A 17,777-nucleotide genomic window follows, 5' to 3' on the forward strand; every position below is an offset into this window, starting at 1 on the left:
AGAAGTTTCACAGAATTCTTCTGTGTAGTTTATATTTTAATATATTCTTTTTCCACTACTACACTCTTAGCGCTCCAAATGTCCAGTTGCATTTTCTACAGAAAGAGTGTTCAGATCTGCTCAATCAAAAGTATGGTTTAACTCTGTTAGCTGAATGCACAGATCAGAAAGAAGTTTCACCGAATGATTCTGTGTAGTTTATATTTGAAGACATTCCTTTTTCCACTATTACCCTCTTAGCGCTCCGAATCTCCACTTGCATTTTCTACAAAAAGTGTTTCATAACTGCTCAATCAAAAATATGTTTTATCTCTGTTAGCTGAATTTACACATCAGAGATAAGTTTCACAGAATGCATCTGTGTAGTTTTTATTTGAAGATATTCTTTTTCCCAATGTAGGCCTCTTAGCGCTTAGCATGTCCAATTGCAGTTTCTACAGAAAGAGTGTTTCAGAACGGCTCAATCAAAAGTAAGGTTCAACTCTGTTAGCTGAATGCACAGAACAGAAAGAGTTTTCACAGAATGCTACTGTTTAGTTTATATTTGAATATATTCCTTTTTCCACTATTACCCTCTTAGCGCTCCGAATGTCCACTTGCATTTTCTACAGAAAGAGTGTTAAGAACTGCGCAATCAAAAGTATGGTTTAACTCTGTTAGCTTAATGAACATATCAGAAATAAGTTTCACACAATTCTTCTGTGTAGTTTTTATTTGAAGATATTATTTTTCCCAATATAGGCCTCTTAGCGCTCAGAATGTCCAATTGCAGTTTCTACAGAAAGAGTGTTTCAGAAAGGCTCAATCAAAAGTAAGGTTCAACTCTGTTAGTTGAATGCACAGAACAGAAAGAAGTTTCATACAATGCTTCTGTGTAGTTTACCTTTGAACATATTCTTTTTTCCACTATTACCCACTTAGCGCTACGAATGTCCAGTTGCATTTTCTACAGACAGAGTGTTTCAAAACTGCTCAATCAAATGTATGTTTTAACTCTGTTAGCTGAATGCTCAGATCAGAAAGAAGTTTCACAGAATGCTTCTGTGTAGTTTATATTTGAATATATTCCTTTTTCCACTACTACTCTCTTAGCGCTCCAAATGTCCAGTTGCATTTTCTACAGAAAGAGAGTTCAGATCTGCTCAATCAAAAGTATGGTTTAACTCTGTTAGCTGAATGCACAGATCAGAAAGAAGTTTCACAGAATGATTCTGTGTAGTTTATATTTGGAGACATTCCTTTTTCCACTATTACCCTCTTAGCGCTCCGAATCTCCACTTGCATTTTCTACAGAAAGAGTGTTTCAGAACGGCTCAATCAAAACTAAGGTTCAACTCTTTTAGTTGAACAAACAGAACAGAAAGAAGTTTCACACAATTCTTCTGTGTAGTTTTTATTTGTAGACATTCTTTTTCCCAACATAGGCCTGTTAGCGCTCAGAATGTCCAATTGCAGTTTCTACAGAAAGAGTGTTTCAGAACGGCTCAATCAAAAGTAAGGTTCAACTCTGTTAGTTGAATGCACAGAACAGAAAGAAGTTTCATACAATGCTTCTGTGTAGTTTATATTTGAACATATTTTTTTTCCACTATTACCCACTTAGCGCTACGAATGTCCAGTTGCATTTTCTACAGACAGAGTGTTTCAAAACTGCTCAATCAAAAGTATGGTTTAACTCTGTTAGCTGAATGCTCAGATCAGAAAGAAGTTTCACAGAATGCTTCTGTGTAGTTTATATTTGAATATATTCCTTTTTCCACTACTACTCTCTTAGCGCTCCAAATGTCCAGTTGCATTTTCTACAGAAAGAGTGTTCAGATCTGCTCAATCAAAAGTATGGTTTAACACTGTTAGCTGAATGCACAGATCAGAAAGAAGTTTCACAGAATGGTTCTGTGTAGTTTATATTTGGAGTAATTCCTTTTTCCACTATTACCCTCTTAGCGCTCCGAATCTCCACTTGCATTTTCTACAGAAAGAGTGTTTCAGAGCGGCTCAATCAAAACTAAGGTTCAACTCTTTTAGTTGAACAAACAGAACAGAAAGAAGTTTCACACAATTCTTCTGTGTAGTTTTTATTTGTAGACATTCTTTTTCCCAATATAGGCCTCTTAGCGCTCAGAATGTCCAATTGCAGTTTCTACAGAAAGAGTGTTTCAGAACGGCTCAATCAAAAGTAAGGTTCAACTCTGTTAGTTGAATGCACAGAACACAAAGAAGTTTCATACAATGCTTCTGTGTAGTTTATATTTGAACATATTCTTTTTTCCACTATTACCCACTTAGCGCTACGAATGTCCAGTTGCATTTTCTACAGACAGAGTGTTTCAAAACTGCTCAATCAAAAGTATGGTTTAACTCTGTTAGCTGAATGCTCAGATCAGAAAGAAGTTTCACAGAATGCTTCTGTGTAGTTTATATTTGAATATATTCCTTTTTCCACTACTACTCTCTTAGCGCTCCAAATGTCCAGTTACATTTTCTACAGAAAGAGAGTTCAGATCTGCTCAATCAAAAGTATGGTTTAACTCTGTTAGCTGAATGCACAGATCAGAAAGAAGTTTCACAGAATGATTCTGTGTAGTTTATATTTGGAGACATTCCTTTTTCCACTATTACCCTCTTAGCGCTCCTAATCTCCACTTGCATTTTCTACAGAAAGAGTGTTTCAGAACGGCTCAATCAAAACTAAGGTTCAACTCTTTTAGTTGAACAAACAGAACAGAAAGAAGTTACACACAATTCTTCTGTGTAGTTTTTATTTGTAGACATTCTTTTTCCCAATATAGGCCTCTTAGCGCTCAGAATGTCCAATTGCAGTTTCTACAGAAAGAGTGTTTCAGATCGGCTCAATCAAAAGTAAGGTTCAACTCTGTTAGTTGAATGCACAGAACAGAAAGAAGTTTCATACAATGCTTCTGTGTAGTTTATATTTGAACATATTCTTTTTTCCACTATTACCCACTTAGCGCTACGAATGTCCAGTTGCATTTTCTACAGACAGAGTGTTTCAAAACTGCTCAATCAAAAGTATGGTTTAACTCTGTTAGCTGAATTCTCAGATCAGAAAGAAGTTTCAGAGAATGCTTCTGTGTAGTTTATATTTGAATATATTCCTTTTTCCACTACTACTCTCTTAGCGCTCCAAATGTCCAGTTGCATTTTCTACAGAAAGAGTGTTCAGATCTGCTCAATCAAAAGTATGGTTTAACTCTGTTAGCTGAATGCACAGATCAGAAAGAAGTTTCACCGAATGATTCTGTGTAGTTTATATTTGAAGACATTCCTTTTTCCACTATTACCCTCTTAGCGCTCCGAATCTCCACTTGCATTTTCTACAAAAAGAGTGTTACATAACTGCTCAATCAAAAATATGTTTTATCTCTGTTAACTGAATTTACAGATCAGAAATATGTTTCACAGAATGCATCTGTGTAGTTTTTATTTGAAGATATTCTTTTTCCCAATGTAGGCCTCTTAGCGCTTAGCATGTCCAATTGCAGTTTCTACAGAAAGAGTGTTTCAGAACGGCTCAATCAAAAGTAAGGTTCAACTCTGTTAGTTGAATGCACGGAACAGAAAGAATTTTCACAGAATGCTACTGTGTAGTTTATATTTGAATATATTCCTTTTTCCACTATTACCCTCTTAGCGCTCCGAATGTCCACTTGCATTTTCTACAGAAAGAGTGTTCAGAACTGCGCAATCAAAAGTATGGTTTAACTCTGTTAGCTTAATGAACATATCAGAAATAAGTTTCACACAATGCTTCTGTGTAGTTTTTATTTGAAGATATTATTTTTCCCAATATAGGCCTCTTAGCGCTCAGAATGTCCAATTGCAGTTTCTACAGAAAGAGTGTTTCAGAAAGGCTCAATCAAAAGTAAGGTTCAACTCTGTTAGTTGAATGCACAGAACAGAAAGAAGTTTCATACAATGCTTCTGTGTAGTTTATATTTGAACATATTCTTTTTTCCACTATTACCCACTTAGCGCTACGAATGTCCAGTTGCATTTTCTACAGACAGAGTGTTTCAAAACTGCTCAATCAAATGTATGGTTTAACTCTGTTAGCTGAATGCTCAGATCAGAAAGAAGTTTCACAGAATGCTTCTGTGTAGTTTATATTTGAATATATTCCTTTTTCCACTACTACTCTCTTAGCGCTCCAAATGTCCAGTTGCATTTTCTACAGAAAGAGAGTTCAGATCTGCTCAATCAAAAGTATGGTTTAACTCTGTTAGCTGAATGCACAGATCAGAAAGAAGTTTCACAGAATGATTCTGTGTAGTTTATATTTGGAGACATTCCTTTTTCCACTATTAACCTCTTAGCGCTCCGAATCTCCACTTGCATTTTCTACAGAAAGAGTGTTTCATAACGGCTCAATCAAAACTAAGGTTCAACTCTTTTAGTTGAACAAACAGAACAGAAAGAAGTTTCACACAATTCTTCTGTGTAGTTTTTATTTGTAGACATTCTTTTTCCCAATATAGGCCTCTTAGCGCTCAGAATATCCAATTGCAGTTTCTACAGAAAGAGTGTTTCAGATCGGCTCAATCAAAAGTAAGGTTCAACTCTGTTAGTTGAATGCACAGAACAGAAAGAAGTTTCATACAATGCTTCTGTGTAGTTTATATTTGAACATATTCTTTTTTCCACTATTACCCACTTAGCGCTACGAATGCCCAGTTGCATTTTCTACAGACAGAGTTTTTCAAAACTGCTCAATCAAAAGTATGGTTTAACTCTGTTAGCTGAATGCTCAGATCAGAAAGAAGTTTCAAAGAATTCTTCTGTGTAGTTTATATTTGAATATATTCCGTTTTCCACTACTACGCTCTTAGCGCTCCAAATGTCCAGTTGCATTTTCTACAGAAAGAGTGTTCAGATCTGCTCAATCAAAAGTATGGTTTAACTCTGTTAGCTGAATGCACAGATCAGAAAAAAGTTTCACCGAATGATTCTGTGAAGTTTATATTTGAAGACATTCCTTTTTCCACTATTACCCTCTTAGCGCTCCGAATCTCCACTTGCATTTTCTACAAAAAGAGTGTTTCATAACTGCTCAATCAATAATATATTTTATCTCTGTTAACTGAATTTACAGATCAGAAATAAGTTTCACAGAATGCATCTGTGTAGTTTTTATTTGAAGATATTCTTTTTCCCAATGTAGGCCTCTTAGCGCTTAGCATGTCCAATTGCAGTTTCTACAGAAAGAGTGTTTCAGAACGGCTCAATCAAATGTAAGGTTCCACTCTGTTAGCTGAATGCACAGAACAGAAAGAGTTTTCACAGAATGCTACTGTGTAGTTTATATTTGAATATATTCCTTTTTCCACTATTACCCTCTTAGCGCTCCGAATGTCCACTTGCATTTTCTACAGAAAGAGTGTTCAGAACTGCGCAATGAAAAGTATGGTTTAACTCCGTTAGCTTAATGAACATATCAGAAATAAGTTTCACACAATGCTTCTGTGTAGTTTTTATTTGAAGATATTATTTTTCCCAATATAGTCCTCTTAGCGCTCAGAATGTCCAATTGCAGTTTCTACAGAAAGAGTGTTTCAGAAAGACTCAATCAAAAGTGAGGTTCAACTCTGTTAGTTGAATGCACAGAACAGAAAGAAGTTTCATACAATGCTTCTGTGTAGTTTATCTTTGAACATATTCTTTTTTCCACTATTACCCACTTAGCGCTACGAATGTCCAGTTGCATTTTCTACAGACAGAGTGTTTCAAAACTGCTCAATCAAAAGTATGGTTTAACTCTGTTAGCTGAATTTTCAGATCAGAAAGAAGTTTCACAGAATGCTTCTGTGTAGTTTATATTTGAATATATTCATTTTTCCACTACTACTCTCTTAGCGCTCCAAATGTCCAGTTGCATTTTCTACAGAAATAGAGTTCAGATCTGCTCAATCAAAAGTATGGTTTAACTCTGTTAGCTGAATGCACAGATCAGAAAGAAGTTTCACAGAATGATTCTGTGTAGTTTATATTTGGAGACATTCCTTTTTCCACTATTACCCTCTTAGCGCTCCGAATCTCCACTTGCATTTTCTACAGAAAGAGTGTTTCAGAACGGCTCAATCAAAACTAAGGTTCAAATCTTTTAGTTGAACAAACAGAACAGAAAGAAGTTTCACACAATTCTTCTGTGTAGTTTTTATTTGTAGACATTCTTTTTCCCAATATAGGCCTCTTAGCGCTCAGAATGTCCAATTGCAGTTTCTACAGAAAGAGTGTTTCAGAACGGCTCAATCAAAAGTAAGGTTCAACTCTGTTAGTTGAATGCACAGAACACAAAGAAGTTTCATACAATGCTTCTGTGTAGTTCATATTTGAACATATTCTTTTTTCCACTATTACCCACTTAGCGCTACGAATGTCCAGTTGCATTTTCTACAGACAGAGTCTTTCAAAACTGCTCAATCAAAAGTATGGTTTAACTCTGTTAGCTGAATGCTCAGATCAGAAAGGAGTTTCACAGAAGGCTTCTGTGTAGTTTATATTTGAATATATTCCTTTTTCCACTACTACTCTCTTAGCGCTCCAAATGTCCAGTTGCATTTTCTACAGAAAGAGTGTTCAGATCTGCTCAATCAAAGGTATGGTTTAACTCTGTTAGCTGAATGCACAGATCAGAAAGAAGTTTCACAGAATGATTCTGTGTAGTTTATATTTGGAGACATTCCTTTTTCCACTATTACCCTCTTAGCGCTCTGAATCTCCACTTGCATTTTCTACAGAAAGAGTGTTTCAGAACGGCTCAATCAAAACTAAGGTTCAACTCTTTTAGTTGAACAAACAGAACAGAAAGAAGTTTCACACAATTCTTCTGTGTAGTTTTTATTTGTAGACATTCTTTTTCCCAATATAGGCCTCTTAGCGCTCAGAATGTCCAATTGCAGTTTCTACAAAAGAGTGTTTCAGATCGGCTCAATCAAAAGTAAGGTTCAACTCTGTTAGTTGAAGGCACAGAACAGAAAGAAGTTTCATACAATGCTTCTGTGTAGTTTATATTTGAACATATTCTTTTTTCCACTATTACCCACTTAGCGCTACGAATGTCCAGTTGCATTTTCTACAGACAGAGTGTTTCAAAACTGCTCAATCAAAAGTATGGTTTAACTCTGTTAGCTGAATGCTCAGATCAGAAAGAAGTTTCACAGAATTCTTCTGTGTAGTTTATATTTTAATATATTCTTTTTCCACTACTACACTCTTAGCGCTCCAAATGTCCAGTTTCATTTTCTACAGAAAGAGTGTTCAGATCTGCTCAATCAAAAGTATGGTTTAACTCTGTTAGCTGAATGCACAGATCAGAAAGAAGTTTCACCGAATGATTCTGTGTAGTTTATATTTGAAGACATTCCTTTTTCCACTATTACCCTCTTAGCGCTCCGAATCTCCACTTGCATTTTCTACAAAAAGTGTTTCATAACTGCTCAATCAAAAATATGTTTTATCTCTGTTAACTGAATTTACACATCAGAGATAAGTTTCACAGAATGCATCTGTGTAGTTTTTATTTGAAGATATTCTTTTTCCCAATGTAGGCCTCTTAGCACTTAGCATGTCCAATTGCAGTATCTACAGAAAGAGTGTTTCAGAACGGCTCAATCAAAAGTAAGGTTCAACTCTGTTAGCTGAATGCACAGAACAGAAAGAGTTTTCACAGAATGCTACTGTTTAGTTTATATTTGAATATATTCCTTTTTCCACTATTACCCTCTTAGCGCTCCGAATGTCCACTTGCATTTTCTACAGAAAGAGTGTTCAGAACTGCGCAATCAAAAGTATGGTTTAACTCTGTTAGCTTAATGAACATATCAGAAATAAGTTTCACACAATGCTTCTGTGTAGTTTTTATTTGAAGATATTATTTTTCCCAATATAGGCCTCTTAGCGCTCAGAATGTCCAATTGCAGTTTCTACAGAAAGAGTGTTTCAGAAAGGCTCAATCAAAAGTAAGGTTCAACTCTGTTAGTTGAATGCACAGAACAGAAAGAAGTTTCATACAATGCTTCTGTGTAGTTTATCTTTGAACATATTCTTTTTTCCACTATTACCCACTTAGCGCTACGAATGTCCAGTTGCATTTTCTACAGACAGAGTGTTTCAAAACTGCTCAATCAAATGTATGTTTTAACTCTGTTAGCTGAATGCTCAGATCAGAAAGAAGTTTCACAGAATGCTTCTGTGTAGTTTATATTTGAATATATTCCTTTTTCCACTACTACTCTCTTAGCGCTCCAAATGTCCAGTTGCATTTTCTACAGAAAGAGAGTTCAGATCTGCTCAATCAAAAGTATGGTTTAACTCTGTTAGCTGAATGCACAGATCAGAAAGAAGTTTCACAGAATGATTCTGTGTAGTTTATATTTGGAGACATTCCTTTTTCCACTATTACCCTCTTAGCGCTCCGAATCTCCACTTGCATTTTCTACAGAAAGAGTGTTTCAGAACGGCTCAATCAAAACTAAGGTTCAACTCTTTTAGTTGAACAAACAGAACAGAAAGAAGTTTCACACAATTCTTCTGTGTAGTTTTTATTTGTAGACATTCTTTTTCCCAATATAGGCCTGTTAGCGCTCAGAATGTCCAATTGCAGTTTCTACAGAAAGAGTGTTTCAGAACGGCTCAATCAAAAGTAAGGTTCAACTCTGTTAGTTGAATGCACAGAACAGAAAGAAGTTTCATACAATGCTTCTGTGTAGTTTATATTTGAACATATTTTTTTTCCACTATTACCCACTTAGCGCTACGAATGTCCAGTTGCATTTTCTACAGACAGAGTGTTTCAAAACTGCTCAATCAAAAGTATGGTTTAACTCTGTTAGCTGAATGCTCAGATCAGAAAGAAGTTTCACAGAATGCTTCTGTGTAGTTTATATTTGAATATATTCCTTTTTCCACTACTACTCTCTTAGCGCTCCAAATGTCCAGTTGCATTTTCTACAGAAAGAGTGTTCAGATCTGCTCAATCAAAAGTATGGTTTAACACTGTTAGCTGAATGCACAGATCAGAAAGAAGTTTCACAGAATGGTTCTGTGTAGTTTATATTTGGAGTAATTCCTTTTTCCACTATTACCCTCTTAGCGCTCCGAATCTCCACTTGCATTTTCTACAGAAAGAGTGTTTCAGAACGGCTCAATCAAAACTAAGGTTCAACTCTTTTAGTTGAACAAACAGAACAGAAAGAAGTTTCACACAATTCTTCTGTGTAGTTTTTATTTGTAGACATTCTTTTTCCCAATATAGGCCTCTTAGCGCTCAGAATGTCCAATTGCAGTTTCTACAAAAGAGTGTTTCAGATCGGCTCAATCAAAAGTAAGGTTCAACTCTGTTAGTTGAATGCACAGAACAGAAAGAAGTTTCATACAATGCTTCTGTGTAGTTTATATTTGAACATATTCTTTTTTCCACTATTACCCACTTAGCGCTACGAATGTCCAGTTGCATTTTCTACGGACAGAGTGTTTCAAAACTGCTCAATCAAAAGTATTTTTTAACTCTGTTAGCTGAATGCTCAGATCAGAAAGAAGTTTCACAGAATGCTTCTGTGTAGTTTATATTTGAATATATTCCTTTTTCCACTACTACGCTCTTAGCGCTCCAAATGTCCAGTTGCATTTTCTACAGAAAGAGTGTTCAGATCTGCTCAATCAAAAGTATGGTTTAACTCTGTTAGCTGAATGCACAGATCAGAAAGAAGTTTCACCGAATGATTCTGGGTAGTTTATATTTGAAGACATTCCTTTTTCCACTATTACCCTCTTAGCGCTCCGAATCTCCACTTGCATTTTCTACAAAAAGAGTGTTTCATAACTGCTCAATCAAAAATAAGTTTTATCTCTGTTAACTGAATTTACAGATCAGAAATAAGTTTCACAGAATGCATCTGTGTAGTTTTTATTTGAAGATATTCTTTTTCCCAATGTAGGCCTCTTAGCGCTTAGCATGTCCAATTGCAGTTTCTACAGAAAGAGTGTTTCAGAACGGCTCAATCAAAAGTAAGGTTCAACTCTGTTAGTTGAATGCACAGAACAGAAAGAATTTTCACAGAATGCTACTGTGTAGTTTATATTTGAATATATTCCTTTTTCCACTATTACCCTCTTAGCGCTCCGAATGTCCACTTGCATTTTCTACAGAAAGAGTTTTCAGAACTGCGCAATCAAAAGTATGGTTTAACTCTGTTAGCTTAATGAACATATCAGAAATAAGTTTCACACAATGCTTCTGTGTAGTTTTTATTTGAAGATATTATTTTTCCCAATATAGGCCTCTTAGCGCTCAGAATGTCCAATTGCAGTTTCTACAGAAAGAGTGTTTCAGAACGGCTCAATCAAAAGTAAGGTTCAACTCTGTTAGTTGAATGCACAGAACAGAAAGAAGTTTCATACAATGCTTCTGTGTAGTTTATATTTGAACATATTCTTTTTTCCACTATTACCCACTTAGCGCTACGAATGTCCAGTTGCATTTTCTACAGACAGAGTGTTTCAAAACTGCTCAATCAAATGTATGGTTTAACTCTGTTAGCTGAATGCTCAGATCAGAAAGAAGTTTCACAGAATGCTTCTGTGTAGTTTATATTTGAATATATTCCTTTTTCCACTACTACTCTCTTAGCGCTCCAAATGTCCAGTTGCATTTTCTACAGAAAGAGAGTTCAGATCTGCTCAATCAAAAGTATGGTTTAACTCTGTTAGCTGAATGCACAGATCAGAAAGAAGTTTCACAGAATGATTCTGTGTAGTTTATATTTGGAGACATTCCTTTTTCCACTATTAACCTCTTAGCGCTCCGAATCTCCACTTGCATTTTCTACAGAAAGAGTGTTTCATAACGGCTCAATCAAAACTAAGGTTCAACTCTTTTAGTTGAACAAACAGAACAGAAAGAAGTTTCACACAATTCTTCTGTGTAGTTTTTATTTGTAGACATTCTTTTTCCCAGTATAGGCCTCTTAGCGCTCAGAATATCCAATTGCAGTTTCTACAGAAAGAGTGTTTCAGATCGGCTCAATCAAAAGTAAGGTTCAACTCTGTTAGTTGAATGCACAGAACAGAAAGAAGTTTCATACAATGCTTCTGTGTAGTTTATATTTGAACATATTCTTTTTTCCACTATTACCCACTTAGCGCTACGAATGCCCAGTTGCATTTTCTACAGACAGAGTTTTTCAAAACTGCTCAATCAAAAGTATGGTTTAACTCTGTTAGCTGAATGCTCAGATCAGAAAGAAGTTTCAAAGAATTCTTCTGTGTAGTTTATATTTGAATATATTCCGTTTTCCACTACTACGCTCTTAGCGCTCCAAATGTCCAGTTGCATTTTCTACAGAAAGAGTGTTCAGATCTGCTCAATCAAAAGTATGGTTTAACTCTGTTAGCTGAATGCACAGATCAGAAAAAAGTTTCACCGAATGATTCTGTGTAGTTTATATTTGAAGACATTCCTTTTTCCACTATTACCCTCTTAGCGCTCCGAATCTCCACTTGCATTTTCTACAAAAAGAGTGTTTCATAACTGCTCAATCAAAAATATATTTTATCTCTGTTAACTGAATTTACAGATCAGAAATAAGTTTCACAGAATGCATCTGTGTAGTTTTTATTTGAAGATATTCTTTTTCCCAATGTAGGCCTCTTAGCGCTTAGCATGTCCAATTGCAGTTTCTACAGAAAGAGTGTTTCAGAACGGCTCAATCAAATGTAAGGTTCCACTCTGTTAGCTGAATGCACAGAACAGAAAGAGTTTTCACAGAATGCTACTGTGTAGTTTATATTTGAATATATTCCTTTTTCCACTATTACCCTCTTAGCGCTCCGAATGTCCACTTGCATTTTCTACAGAAAGAGTGTTCAGAACTGCGCAATGAAAAGTATGATTTAACTCTGTTAGCTTAATGAACATATCAGAAATAAGTTTCACACAATGCTTCTGTGTAGTTTTTATTTGAAGATATTATTTTTCCCAATATAGTCCTCTTAGCGCTCAGAATGTCCAATTGCAGTTTCTACAGAAAGAGTGTTTCAGAAAGGCTCAATCAAAAGTAAGGTTCAACTCTGTTAGTTGAATGCACAGAACAGAAAGAAGTTTCATACAATGCTTCTGTGTAGTTTATCTTTGAACATATTCTTTTTTCCACTATTACCCACTTAGCGCTACGAATGTCCAGTTGCATTTTCTACAGACAGAGTGTTTCAAAACTGCTCAATCAAAAGTATGGTTTAACTCTGTTAGCTGAATTTTCAGATCAGAAAAAAGTTTCACAGAATGCTTCTGTGTAGTTTATATTTGAATATATTCATTTTTCCACTACTACTCTCTTAGAGCTCCAAATGTCCAGTTGCATTTTCTACAGAAATAGAGTTCAGATCTGCTCAATCAAAAGTATGGTTTAACTCTGTTAGCTGAATGCACAGATCAGAAAGAAGTTTCACAGAATGATTCTGTGTAGTTTATATTTGGAGACATTCCTTTTTCCACTATTACCCTCTTAGCGCTCCGAATCTCCACTTGCATTTTCTACAGAAAGAGTGTTTCAGAACGGCTCAATCAAAACTAAGGTTCAAATCTTTTAGTTGAACAAACAGAACAGAAAGAAGTTTCACACAATTCTTCTGTGTAGTTTTTATTTGTAGACATTCTTTTTCCCAATATAGGCCTCTTAGCGCTCAGAATGTCCAATTGCAGTTTCTACAGAAAGAGTGTTTCAGAACGGCTCAATCAAAAGTAAGGTTCAACTCTGTTAGTTGAATGCACAGAACACAAAGAAGTTTCATACAATGCTTCTGTGTAGTTCATATTTGAACATATTCTTTTTTCCACTATTACCCACTTAGCGCTACGAATGTCCAGTTGCATTTTCTACAGACAGAGTCTTTCAAAACTGCTCAATCAAAAGTATGGTTTAACTCTGTTAGCTGAATGCTCAGATCAGAAAGGAGTTTCACAGAAGGCTTCTGTGTAGTTTATATTTGAATATATTCCTTTTTCCACTACTACTCTCTTAGCGCTCCAAATGTCCAGTTGCATTTTCTACAGAAAGAGTGTTCAGATCTGCTCAATCAAAGGTATGGTTTAACTCTGTTAGCTGAATGCACAGATCAGAAAGAAGTTTCACAGAATGATTCTGTGTAGTTTATATTTGGAGACATTCCTTTTTCCACTATTACCCTCTTAGCGCTCTGAATCTCCACTTGCATTTTCTACAGAAAGAGTGTTTCAGAACGGCTCAATCAAAACTAAGGTTCAACTCTTTTAGTTGAACAAACAGAACAGAAAGAAGTTTCACACAATTCTTCTGTGTAGTTTTTATTTGTAGACATTCTTTTTCCCAATATAGGCCTCTTAGCGCTCAGAATGTCCAATTGCAGTTTCTACAAAAGAGTGTTTCAGATCGGCTCAATCAAAAGTAAGGTTCAACTCTGTTAGTTGAAGGCACAGAACAGAAAGAAGTTTCATACAATGCTTCTGTGTAGTTTATATTTGAACATATTCTTTTTTCCACTATTATCCACTTAGCGCTACGAATGTCCAGTTGCATTTTCTACAGACAGAGTGTTTCAAAACTGCTCAATCAAAAGTATGGTTTAACTCTGTTAGCTGAATGCTCAGATCAGAAAGAAGTTTCACAGAATTCTTCTGTGTAGTTTATATTTTAATATATTCTTTTTCCACTACTACACTCTTAGCGCTCCAAATGTCCAGTTGCATTTTCTACAGAAAGAGTGTTCAGATCTGCTCAATCAAAAGTATGGTTTAACTCTGTTAGCTGAATGCACAGATCAGAAAGAAGTTTCACCGAATGATTCTGTGTAGTTTATATTTGAAGACATTCCTTTTTCCACTATTACCCTCTTAGCGCTCCGAATCTCCACTTGCATTTTCTACAAAAAGAGTGTTTCATAACTGCTCAATCAAAAATATGTTTTATCTCTGTTAACTGAATTTACACATCAGAGATAAGTTTCACAGAATGCATCTGTGTAGTTTTTATTTGAAGATATTCTTTTTCCCAATGTAGGCCTCTTAGCGCTTAGCATGTCCAATTGCAGTTTCTACAGAAAGAGTGTTTCAGAACGGCTCAATCAAAAGTAAGGTTCAACTCTGTTAGCTGAATGCACAGAACAGAAAGAGTTTTCACAGAATGCTACTGTTTAGTTTATATTTGAATATATTCCTTTTTCCACTATTACCCTCTTAGCGCTCCGAATGTCCACTTGCATTTTCTACAGAAAGAGTGTTCAGAACTGCGCAATCAAAAGTATGGTTTAAATCTGTTAGCTTAATGAACATATCAGAAATAAGTTTCACACAATGCTTCTGTGTAGTTTTTATTTGAAGATATTATTTTTCCCAATATAGGCCTCTTAGCGCTCAGAATGTCCAATTGCAGTTTCTACAGAAAGAGTGTTTCAGAAAGGCTCAATCAAAAGTAAGGTTCAACTCTGTTAGTTGAATGCACAGAACAGAAAGAAGTTTCATACAATGCTTCTGTGTAGTTTATCTTTGAACATATTCTTTTTTCCACTATTACCCACTTAGCGCTACGAATGTCCAGTTGCATTTTCTACAGACAGAGTGTTTCAAAACTGCTCAATCAAATGTATGGTTTAACTCTGTTAGCTGAATGCTCAGATCAGAAAGAAGTTTCACAGAATGCTTCTGTGTAGTTTATATTTGAATATATTCCTTTTTCCACTACTACTCTCTTAGCGCTCCAAATGTCCAGTTGCATTTTCTACAGAAAGAGAGTTCAGATCTGCTCAATCAAAAGTATGGTTTAACTCTGTTAGCTGAATGCACAGATCAGAAAGAAGTTTCACAGAATGATTCTGTGTAGTTTATATTTGGAGACATTCCTTTTTCCACTATTACCCTCTTAGCGCTCCGAATCTCCACTTGCATTTTCTACAGAAAGAGTGTTTCAGAACGGCTCAATCAAAACTAAGGTTCAACTCTTTTAGTTGAACAAACAGAACAGAAAGAAGTTTCACACAATTCTTCTGTGTAGTTTTTATTTGTAGACATTCTTTTTCCCAATATAGGCCTGTTAGCGCTCAGAATGTCCAATTGCAGTTTCTACAGAAAGAGTGTTTCAGAACGGCTCAATCAAAAGTAAGGTTCAACTCTGTTAGTTGAATGCACAGAACACAAAGAAGTTTCATACAATGCTTCTGTGTAGTTCATATTTGAACATATTCTTTTTTCCACTATTACCCACTTAGCGCTACGAATGTCCAGTTGCATTTTCTACAGACAGAGTGTTTCAAAACTGCTCAATCAAAAGTATGGTTTAACTCTGTTAGCTGAATGCTCAGATCAGAAAGAAGTTTCACAGAAGGCTTCTGTGTAGTTTATATTTGAATATATTCCTTTTTCCACTACTACTCTCTTAGCGCTCCAAATGTCCAGTTGCATTTTCTACAGAAAGAGTGTTCAGATCTGCTCAATCAAAGGTATGGTTTAACTCTGTTAGCTGAATGCACAGATCAGAAAGAAGTTTCACAGAATGATTCTGTGTAGTTTATATTTGGAGACATTCCTTTTTCCACTATTACCCTCTTAGCGCTCCGAATCTCCACTTGCATTTTCTACAGAAAGAGTGTTTCAGAACGGCTCAATCAAAACTAAGGTTCAACTCTTTTAGTTGAACAAACAGAACAGAGAGAAGTTTCACACAATTCTTCTGTGTAGTTTTTATTTGTAGACATTCTTTTTCCCAATATAGGCCTCTTAGCGCTCAGAATGTCCAATTGCAGTTTCTACAAAAGAGTGTTTCAGATCGGCTCAATCAAAAGTAAGGTTCAACTCTGTTAGTTGAATGCACAGAACAGAAAGAAGTTTCATACAATGCTTCTGTGTAGTTTATATTTGAACATATTTTTTTTCCACTATTACCCACTTAGCGCTACGAATGTCCAGTTGCATTTTCTACAGACAGAGTGTTTCAGAACGGCTCAATCAAAAGTAAGGTTCAACTCTGTTAGTTGAATGCACAGAACAGAAAGAATTTTCACAGAATGCTTCTGTGTAGTTTATATTTGCATATATTCCTTTTTCCACTACTACTCTCTTAGCGCTCCAAATGTCCAGTTGCATTTTCTACAGAAAGAGTGTTCAGATCTGCTCAATCAAAAGTATGGTTTAACACTGTTAGCTGAATGCACAGATCAGAAAGAAGTTTCACAGAATGGTTCTGTGTAGTTTATATTTGGAGTAATTCCTTTTTCCACTATTACCCTCTTAGCGCTCCGAATCTCCACTTGCATTTTCTACAGAAAGAGTGTTTCAGAACGGCTCAATCAAAACTAAGGTTCAACTCTTTTAGTTGAACAAACAGAACAGATAGGAGTTTCACACAATTCTTCTGTGTAGTTTTTATTTGTAGACATTCTTTTTCCCAATATAGGCCTCTTAGCGCTCAGAATGTCCAATTGCAGTTTCTACAAAAGAGTGTTTCAGATCGGCTCAATCAAAAGTAAGGTTCAACTCTGTTAGTTGAATGCACAGAACAGAAAGAAGTTTCATACAATGCTTCTGTGTAGTTTATATTTGAACATATTCTTTTTTCCACTATTACCCACTTAGCGCTACGAATGTCCAGTTGCATTTTCTACGGACAGAGTGTTTCAAAACTGCTCAATCAAAAGTATTTTTTAACTCTGTTAGCTGAATGCTCAGATCAGAAAGAAGTTTCACAGAATGCTTCTGTGTAGTTTATATTTGAATATATTCCTTTTTCCACTACTACGCTCTTAGCGCTCCAAATGTCCAGTTGCATTTTCTACAGAAAGAGTGTTCAGATCTGCTCAATCAAAAGTATGGTTTAACTCTGTTAGCTGAATGCACAGATCAGAAAGAAGTTTCACCGAATGATTCTGTGTAGTTTATATTTGAAGACATTCCTTTTTCCACTATTACCCTCTTAGCGCTCCGAATCTCCACTTGCATTTTCTACAAAAAGAGTGTTTCATAACTGCTCAATCAAAAATAAGTTTTATCTCTGTTAACTGAATTTACAGATCAGAAATAAGTTTCACAGAATGCATCTGTGTAGTTTTTATTTGAAGATATTCTTTTTCCCAATGTAGGCCTCTTAGCGCTTAGCATGTCCAATTGCAGTTTCTACAGAAAGAGTGTTTCAGAACGGCTCAATCAAAAGTAAGGTTCAACTCTGTTAGTTGAATGCACAGAACAGAAAGAATTTTCACAGAATGCTACTGTGTAGTTTATATTTGAATATATTCCTTTTTCCACTATTACCCTCTTAGCGCTCCGAATGTCCATTTGCATTTTCTACAGAAAGAGTTTTCAGAACTGCGCAATCAAAAGTATGGTTTAACTCTGTTAGCTTAATGAACATATCAGAAATAAGTTTCACACAATGCTTCTGTGTAGTTTTTATTTGAAGATATTATTTTTCCCAATAGAGGCCTCTTAGCGCTCAGAATGTCCAATTGCAGTTTCTACAGAAAGAGTGTTTCAGAAAGGCTCAATCAAAAGTAAGGCTCAACTCTGTTAGTTGAATGCACAGAACAGAAAGAAGTTTCATACAATGCTTCTGTGTAGTTTATATCTGAACATACTCTTTTTTCCACTATTACCCACTTAGCGCTACGAATGTCCAGTTGCATTTTCTACAGACAGAGTGTTTCAAAACTGCTCAATCAAATGTATGGTTTAAGTCTGTTAGCTGAATGCTCAGATCAGAAAGAAGTTTCACAGAATGCTTCTGTGTAGTTTATATTTT

Source organism: Symphalangus syndactylus, chromosome 24 (genome assembly GCF_028878055.3).
Source record: "Symphalangus syndactylus isolate Jambi chromosome 24, NHGRI_mSymSyn1-v2.1_pri, whole genome shotgun sequence".
Lineage (NCBI taxonomy): Eukaryota > Metazoa > Chordata > Mammalia > Primates > Hylobatidae > Symphalangus > Symphalangus syndactylus.